Here is a 9,803-nt window from a genome sequence, read left to right as displayed (position 1 = left end):
GCCTCAAATATAAATAGTCTCATTTGAGTTTAAGACTGAATGGTTTCAGGAAGCAGCTGGTCGCTGACGTTTCAGCTCTGGTCAGCAACTTTACAGGGAGGAGGAGACGCAGGCGTGATTCTTATTTCATATCATCACAAGATGCAGACGACACTGATTCATATGTGACAGATTTAAATCAGTAAAGTTCAGGTAAACTCATTTCTACGTATGAACACACGTTTCTGTCTTTATGGAAGAAGTTGTGCAATAATCTTTAGGTTTTAAGCTGCGTCCAGATGAAATTAATCTACAACCAAAACAAGAGAATTAGTTTCAATAAAAACATGATTTAATCAGAGGAAGATGAAGAGCTCAACTAAACTACTGTTAACACAACATCTGAACTAAACAATCTGAACCCAAGCACCACGGATGGACGGATGGACGGATGGACGGACTGGAGGTTTTTTGTTTTGGACTCATGCTCTGAGTTGATAACGCCCTGCCGGCAGTGGGAGTGGGAGTGGGTGTTGGGAGGGGCTAGTGTTGGCGTATTTGTGTTGTTTTTTGCGAGAGTGTGTTTAAAATGACGAGAGTGTGTGTAAATAATTCTTCCATTCGGGGGCGTTTGTACAGACGGTGCCAAATGAACAAAAACACAAAGCAGATGATCCGTTCTGAGCTTCAGCAGCGACTCGCTCCACCTTTAACTCTGCAGGAACAATAAAGATGCTTCAGTCTACACTCACTCAGTCACTGGTGATGTTTCATCTGATGCTTCCTCCTCTTTTAGTTCCTCATCTTAAAACGCTGCGTCTTTAACGAGGCTCAGGTTTATGAGCAATGAACAAACTGGAGTCTGTAAATCACAGTAAATGTAAACACACATCAGAGGAGGAGACACAAGACGCTGCACCAGGGCTTCAGCTCTTAGAAATAATCTTACTCTAGTAGCATAGCATAGCATAGCATAGCATAGCATAGCATAGCGCTGCTTAAAAGTTTATTTAAACAGGGTTTCTGGAAGTGAATGAAACTTCTTTACTTTTTGTGGCTATACTATATATACTATACTATATATTTAATATTTACAGTATGCACAGTATTCTCAAGGTCTCCAGGTCTTTGTAGAAGCTTCTCAATCACACCTTTATTCAGTTCATCTCCTCTCAGACTCTGATTGGACGGAAGCGTCTCATCTTCCTCAGATGTTCCTCAGATGTTCCTCAGATGTTCCTCAGATGTTCCTCAGGACGTCTCCAGGATGCTCTGCTGCTGTTTCCCTTTGTTTTAGTGCAAAGACGTGTCAGTCATGTAATGACGTCCTGGTTTTATCAAAGTCTTTTATAAGAATAAGCGTCGTCTCAGCTCATTGGTGCCATCTGCTGTTTAGTTCTGGGTCTAAGACGTTGGACAGATGAAGATTAGGTGGTCATTTTAGTAAAACCAGGCTGGAGCCTCTAGTGGCCCCTGACCCCCCTAGTGTAGAGCCTCTAGGATGCTGTGCACATTTTTTCTTCTTTAATGGATAAAATAAAATTGCACAACTTAAATATGACTGAAGGCAACTCAGACGTCTGACTGTTAGATAAGTTAAATCTAAAACTGTCAACTCATAAAACATAAATGTGAGTTAGGATTAAATAAGATCAGCAGCTGATAAATAAACAGACTGAGGTGTTTTTTCTTGTTGTGGTGTAGCTGGTGGAGCAGCAGGTGTTCTCTGTTCTGTTGGCGGCTGATGAACGGTTCCTGCTCGTCAATAAGGAACTAAGAGTCAGACTGACCTCCTCACTGCAGGAGTCACATTAAACCCGCACCATAACACAGTGACACGATCATTTGATTTAGAAATGATGTGAAAGAGACGAAGGATCGCTGCTGGACAAGCCTGAATGCTGCCATAGTTACTCTTCACAACAACAAAAGTTCTATCCACGTATCTGAAAACAGGAAATAGAACCGTAGAGTAGAACCGTGTCTCTGCAGCCTGATGGTGAAATCCTGCCGTTCATTTCTCCTTCCTCCAGGAAACAAACTACAGCTGTGATGGAGAGACTGGAGGTGAGATCATAACTCACCCACTCTCCTGGTTTTAGGAGTGGGTCAACTCCCTCCCTCCCCCCCTCCCTCTCTGATGGGTGAGTCCTCTACCAGGACCAGTTTTAGTTTCTCAGACTTGATTCATTCAGAGGCAGCACTGACTTTAGATGTAAACATAACAGCTGGAGTCAAACTTTCTCTTCCCTCTGAGACGAGTTTCCCACATGAACGTTTACAGCGTTTCTGCATTTTTGAACATTTCACTTCTTTTATTTAGACTTCTTCAACTCATCATTTCTCTGTTTCCGTTCCCTAAACAGTTTAAAGTGTTTCAGACTTTTCTACGTCTGATTAAGACTGACTCAAAACATCTGAAAGTTGATGAAGAGAATCAATCAAACACATGAAACACTTAAAGTGAGCCAATATTACATATCATGTCCTCCATGTGTCCAGTATCTGCTGTGACCTCCTTGTCACTAAATGTTTCTGGTAACAGCTGATCAGTGGTCTACAGCAGCTTGGAGGAATTTTAGCCCATTCCTCAGAACAGAACCACTTCAGTTCTGAGATGTTGGTGGGTTTCCTCACATCAACTGCTTGCTTCAGGTCCTTCCACAACATTTCTATTGGATTAAGGTCAGGACTTTGACTTGGCCGTTCCTAAACATTCATCTTGTTCTTCTTTAACCGTTCTTTTGTAGAAGCACTTGTGTTCTTGGGCTCGTTGTCTTGCTGCATGACCCAGTTTCTCTTCACATTCAGCTCTTCTTCTTCTTCTCCTCTTCCTCCTCTGCTTCTTCTTATTGTCTTCTTTCCCTTCTCCTCCTCTTCTTCTCCTTTTTTTCTTCTTCTTCTCTCCCTCCTCTTCCTCCTTGTTTCTTCTTCTTCTCTCCCTCTCTTCTTCTTTTCCTCCTCTTCTTCTTCTGCTTTTCATCTTCTCTTCTTCTTTCTCTTTCTCCTTGTTTCTTCTTCATCTTCTTCTCTTCCTCTTTGTTTCTTCTTCTCTTCCTCCTCTTTGTCCTCGTTTCTTCTCCTCTTCTTCTTCTCTTCCTCCTCATCATCTTCATCTTCTTCTTCTTCTTCTGCTTCCTCCTCTTCTTCTTCTTCTGACCATTTTACCTTCAGCTTCACACAGAGCGGTGTGTCGTCTACAAATAAAAGTTGTGTGTTTGTGAATCATAAAGAAACCAGATGATGACTCTGTTTTAGTACCTGAGTGAATATGTTTAGTTGTTATTTTTGAGGCACCAGTTCATAAATGACTAGCGTCTGTTTAGAGTTGGTCAAAAATAAAATAAAACCTTTAAAGTCATGGAGAAAGATTCTCTCAGTCCTCTAATGAAACACAGAACAACATCTTCTCCTTTAAAAAGCATTTGATCAACAACCTGTGATCACTTTTAGCTCATCGCTGCCATCTGCTGTTTAGTTCTGGTCTCAGTGTCGGTTACAACTTTTACTAAAACAGCAACAGATTAGAGAGAACAGCTCTACTTTAAACTGATCCTCCAACATGTGTGATTAAACTCAGGCCACTACCACAGTATTCACATGCTGATAGTTCTATTGATCTGCTTCCATTCATTTACCATGCTGGTCATGTTTCATCATCTGGTATCAACGAGGGTAAAATGTCTCAGCTTTCATCAGTTTCTGTGATTGCTAACCGGCCTAGAAGAAGCAGAGATGGTTGGTGTTCAGATCTTCCGCAAACTCAACTGGACAGAGGAACAGTGTTTGCTTCTGGATCAACTGGTCAATGAGGATAAAAGTGTTTGAGACGTAGATTTGGCTCCAGTGTCAAACTACAAGACAAGAAGCAGGCATGAGGAAATATAGCACAACAGATAAATGACTCCTTTCTGCTTCAGAAACTCCTAAACCTCTTAAAAGTCCTCCTCTCTGCTCTGAACAGATCTCACCTCAGGAGCTCTCTGAAGATTCTCTAGGAATACCTTTTATCTTCACCAGGATCTACTCTGTCCTGAAGGTGACGAGACATGTTTTGCATTGAGGTGGATTTTAAATCACTTCTTAAACATTTTGTTCCTGTTTCCACAGCAGCTGCTGCCTCCTGCTGCCCTCTAGTGGACGGAGACTCGTCAGTGCAGCTCTGGATCTGAAGTTTGTTTCTCTAAGATCAGGTTTGACTCGTTTATCACCAACTAGTTCAAGATGACAGGAGGATTTAAAAGGAAGTCAGTGATTTAAGTTGTTAAGTGTTTTTTAATCTCTGGCACAATAATCTGTTTATTTTTCTGGTTAAGAAAAAAACATCCCCCTGATTCTGAACAACCAGACCGTCTGTGACCAGTGGAGGGCGCTAGAGCTCCTAACAACCTGTAACCAGGTTAGTTTGTTTTAAAGATTCACTTTATTTATACAAAATAAAACGGGTTTCAAATGATTTAAAGAGTATTATGTCTTAAATTACAAATGAATCTGATTAATCTAGATGAAGGCTGATTATAATATTTATATGTGTCATTATTTATGAAAAACAGTTCTTATAAAATATATATAATAATAATAACAACAAATTATTTATTGGATAATCATTTCCATGGATGATCTGTGTCACTCTGACATTAGATATTTTTATTTATTTATTTATTTCCTTAAAAAAGCTGAATTATATTAGTCATTGTTTCTTTTATAAGAACAGTCTCAGTAAATAGTTTTTATAGAGACTGTTAATATTAATTAGGAGACTGTGTTATTTTATTATTTTATTATATTATTATTGTATTATTATTGTTACAGTCATGATAAAATAAGATCTGGATAAACATTTAAAGCTAGAGTTTTGTTTTGTGTCATATTTGTTATGTGGGACATTTATGTCAACTGACTGACCCTGGTTTTTATTTTATTTTAGAACATTTGGAACATTTCAAATATTATTTCAAATATTTCTGCTGATTTAATTTAATTTTTCCCCTCACAGGATCCTATTTATGAACTTTATTATTTGACCTTTTGATCAGTTTCTGTTCTTGTCTCTGAATGTTTTCTCTAAAATGGTAAATATATATATTATATAGTTATTATATAGTATACAGGAGTTAAAATTGGGGTGGTACTGCCCCGGCTAATGTGGCCGCTAACAGTTTATGAGGTTGCCCCTCTCAAAGGTAGAAAAGTTAGAAAGAATGATTAATTCATTTATCAGAAAGTGGCTTGGTGTCCCACGCTGCTTAAGTGACACAGCCTTGTATGGGAAATGCATATTGGAGCTCCCAGTTACCAGCCTAACAGAGGAGTTTAAGTGTGCTAAAGTTAGACTGGAAATGACTCTGACTCAGTCAAAGGATCCAGTGGTTAGGAGTGTAGCGCCTACTGTTAAGACAGGGAGGAAGTGGAAACCAAAAGAGGCAGTACAGCAAGCACAGGCAGCTCTTAAACATAGGGATATCATAGGTCATGTACAGCAAGGGCGTGGAGGCCTAGGGCTGTGTGCAGGGAAACCTCTGTGGAGCAAGGCATCAGCAGTAGAAAGGAGAAAGATGGTAGTGGAAGAAGTACAGAAGCAGGAGGAAGCAGTTAGATGCTCGAAGGCAGTGTCGCAGGCTAAGCAGGGTCAGTGGGTGAACTGGGAGAATGTGGAGAAAAGGAAGTTGAAGTGGAGAGAGCTTTGGAGCATGGAGGCTAGCAGAATTAGATTTATGTTAGGGGCTACTTATGATGTGCTGCCAACTCCCCAGAACCTAAACCAGTGGGTAGGTGAGGATAATGCCTGTCCACTGTGCACTTGTGTCTGCACGCTTAGACATATTCTGACAGGTTGTAAGGTTAGTCTTTCCCAAGGACGTTATACCTGGCGTCACAACCAGGTACTGAAATGTTTAGCAGCTGCAATTGAGGAAAAACGGGTGAATGTAAATTCCATGGCCGTTAACAGAGAGAATAGATGCACTGAGTTTGTACAAGAGGGAGAAAAGGCTAGACCAGCAGGCATCAGGCATAACACGGGACAGCTAAGAGTAGGAGGAGCCTGGCAGATGAGAGCGGATTTAAATGGACAACTGGTTATTCCAGCTGAGATAGTTAGCACTCGACCACGGCCAGATCTGCTGTTGTGGTCTGAGCCAGAGAAAGTAGTTTATTTCATAGAGCTGACTGTCCCGTGGGAAGATAGAGTTGAGGAGGCTAATGAGCGTAAGAGAGCTAAGTATGCAGAGTTAGCAGCAGATGCAGAGCAGAATGGATGGAAGGCTTATCTCCGGCCGGTAGTTTTGTTTGTTTGTGTCGTGGTTCATAAAAGGACTTGGCTAATTATTGAAATATTAGTGGATGATAGACATTGAATGGTGAGGAAAGCAGGGTTGTGCAGTGGCGGTGTGGAGGGGGGTGACTCCAGGACGCTGGAAGTCACTGTTAAGCCTTCTCGAGGTGTCGTGGGCCTAACTTAACGAAACATCAGTGAAGGGAGGTGCCCACTTGAAAACCCCAATGACATGCTGCATACTGCTGTTGGCTAGGAGAGGTTCCTGATGTCTTCATGTTGCTTGGTAGCTATGGTTAGCTGCTGAGCGGGACATACAAGCCAGCAGCTTTAGGCTAGCTTATGTAGATTGTAGGTTAATCATCATATCACATGACTGTAGGTTTGTTAGGGTTTCCTAGTTGGACAGGGCCTCTAAATGTGTTTTGCCTTGGATCTTGGCACAAGGGGTTGTAACATCTAATCCTGTGTATTAATGAATGTTAATGATTATAACCATTTAATTGTCTGATGATATTAAGTGAACGTCTGCAACATTAAAGAGAAATATCACATAAAAAACTACAAATTACACTGATATGGAATAAATTCATCGTATTTTTTAAGATTCGATTTTAAATGGAATAAAACATGCCAATAAAAATAAAATTAGTAAAAAAAAATAAAATAAAAAGTTGTAATAAAGCAGATCATGAAACATATTAACCAAAGAATTAATGATTCAACAGGAAGACATGACAAATTAAAACAGGAAAACTCGAAGTGAAACTCAAGGAGAAAACGACCAACGAGAAGCAAAGTCCATGTTCTGACACTAAGAGGCGTAACCATAGCAATTGTCCCAGAGGATGGATCCTTAAACCTTTAACTGTCTCTGAACGGTAGGACACCAGTGACCTCAGGCTCTAGAGCGTACGTGTCAAACATACAGCCCGGGGGCCAAAACCGGCCCGCAAGAGGGTCTAATCTGGCCCGCGGGATGAATTTGTGAATTGCAAAACTTACGCTGAAGACATTAACTGCAGTTTTTCCAATAAAAGTAATTGCTATAGGGTTCACACAGATTTAGTAAGAGTTGTGGACATAACACAACACTGAGACCTAGAACTAAACACAAATTACATTTCTTTTTCTTAAGAAATGTCCCGTCATTAAATGTAAACATTTTCTTAATGTTTGTTCTTTGCACTAAAACAAAGGGAAACATTTGGAGTTGTCGTTATTTACAGGTAAACATCGTGTTATTGGTCTGGCCCCCTTGACCTCAGACTGGGCTGTATGTGGCCCCTGAACTAAAATGAGTTTAACACCCCTGATCTAGAGACTCAGTTTATGTGACATTCAACAACGATTAAACACGTTTCTGCCAACGAAGAGAAACCAAACCTGTGGTCTGGTCCAGACCAGCAGAGGGACCAGAGCAGAGGGACCAGAGCAGACCGTTTATGTGGTCTGGTCCAGACCAGCAGAGGGACCAGAGCAGAGGGACCAGAGCAGACCGTTTATGTGGTCTGGTCCGGACCAGCAGAGGGACCAGACCAGACCGTTTATGTGGTCTGGTCCAGACCAGCAGAGGGACCAGACCAGACCGTTAATGTGGCCCGGTCCAGACCAGCAGAGGGACCAGAGCAGACCGTTTATGTGGTCTTGTCTGGACCAGCAGAGGGACCAGAGCAGACCATTCATGTGGTCTTGTCTGGACCAGCAGAGGGACCAGAGCAGACCGTTCATGTGGTCTGGTCCAGACCAGCAGAGGGACCAGAGCAGACCGTTTATGTGGTCTGGTCCAGACCAGCTGAGACTGGACGTCATCTCATGGGAGTCAGAAAAGATGCTGAGTGTAGGACGTCATCTCACTGAGTCACTAAGCATCACTCATTATTATTCACAACGGCTTCTATTTCAGGTCACATACACCGATCAGCCACAACATTATGACCACTGACAGGAGAAGTAAGACATGAGACACTGTTTATTTATCCCACGTATAGGAAATGTCCTCATCACAGCAATAATATATATAAAAATAACCAGACTCTGGAAAAATAGAAACATAAAGACAGTCTGTGTGTACAGCGCGGTGGTGGAAACTCGTCAAATAATAAATAATTGCTAAAAAGACAGGGGTGAGGTAGTGGTTGGTGCAACATAAGGCAACGCAAGAAATGAAGCCAAGTCCAGGGTGTGGGTTACTGTTGACTCAGCCCGATGGCAGCTGGGATGAAGGACCAGTGGTAGTGTTCCTCCTTATAACGTGGATGCAGCAGTCTGCTGATGAAGGAGCTGCTGAGGTTTCTACAGTCTGATGTAGTGGGTGAATAACACCGATCAGCCATAACATTAAAACCACTGACAGGAGAAGAAGTGAATAACATTGACCATCTTGTGACAGTTCAATGTTCTGCTGGGAAACTTCTGGACCTGGCATTCATTGGTGTGGATGTTACTTAGACATGTAGCACCCACCTAGACCAGACCAGGCACCCCCACCCCAGTGCCCCACCCCATAGCAATGACACTCCTTGATGGCAGCAGAGGCCCCTCCCCTCAAAGCCCCCCCCCCCACCACCACAGGACACCCTCAGAAGGCCCATGTCCATTCTCTGATGAGTCACAGTATCAGGAAGGTGGTCATAATGTTATGCCTGATGGGTGTAGATCCAGTTTCTTCCTCCTCTGTCTCTCCATAATGATCCTCTGTGTTTATTAGCCTCTGGACAGACATGACGTCGTCACTATAAATCACTCTCTGCTGCTTTACTGTAGTTTCCTGGTGATCCAGACCCACTCACTCTGAGAGGACACATGGAAATGATGATGAGTCCTTCATTAACGAGCAGCCGTAGTGTAGCTTAGCGTAGCGTACAGTATGTCACAATTACTCCATCTGAGGTGAACTTTCCATGAGTGGGTTTGAGTGGGAGGAGGAGGAGGAGGAGGAGGAGGAGGAGGACGAGGCTCAGATCATTTCCTCTCCAGGTCTGGAACCAATTCAGGACAATTTCACTCGACAGCCGCATGAGTGTTTTTATGAAGTTTAAACTCTCGTTCTTGTCCTTGGGCCCCACAGCTCTACCTTGTTTTTAGGGTAAAGTTTACATGGCTGAGATGGTTCAGGCTCTGCTGGATGTTTTATTTCTATAAATTACTTTAAAACTCACTAATAGACGACAAACACGAGGCCTGGAGTCTCCTCTGGTCTGTCCAGCTACGCCCTTAAACCCACATCTTCTCAGGGCGGCTGTAAGAATTAATTAAGCTAAAGACACTTAGATGTGCTTTTTCCTCACCGCTGTATTCAACGTGTCGTATTCTATATCTATATATTTGACAAAACATTCACTTTTATTTTTACTAAAATGACTAAAAGTCACTCTCAGTGAGCTGGAACCTTTCCTGCTCTGGTGTTGGTGTCTTTAAATGTTGTAAACCTTTTGAATATAGCGTTTAGTTTGTCTAATCTGGGCTGAGACGGGACACATGTCACATGATTTTATATAAATAAGCTTCTGCTATATGAATTAACTGAAAAGACGTTGGTCGCACCCAC

Source organism: Chelon labrosus (genome assembly GCF_963514085.1).
Source record: "Chelon labrosus genome assembly, chromosome: 5".
Classification (NCBI taxonomy): Eukaryota; Metazoa; Chordata; class Actinopteri; order Mugiliformes; family Mugilidae; genus Chelon; species Chelon labrosus.
This window is presented reverse-complemented; position numbering follows the sequence as displayed.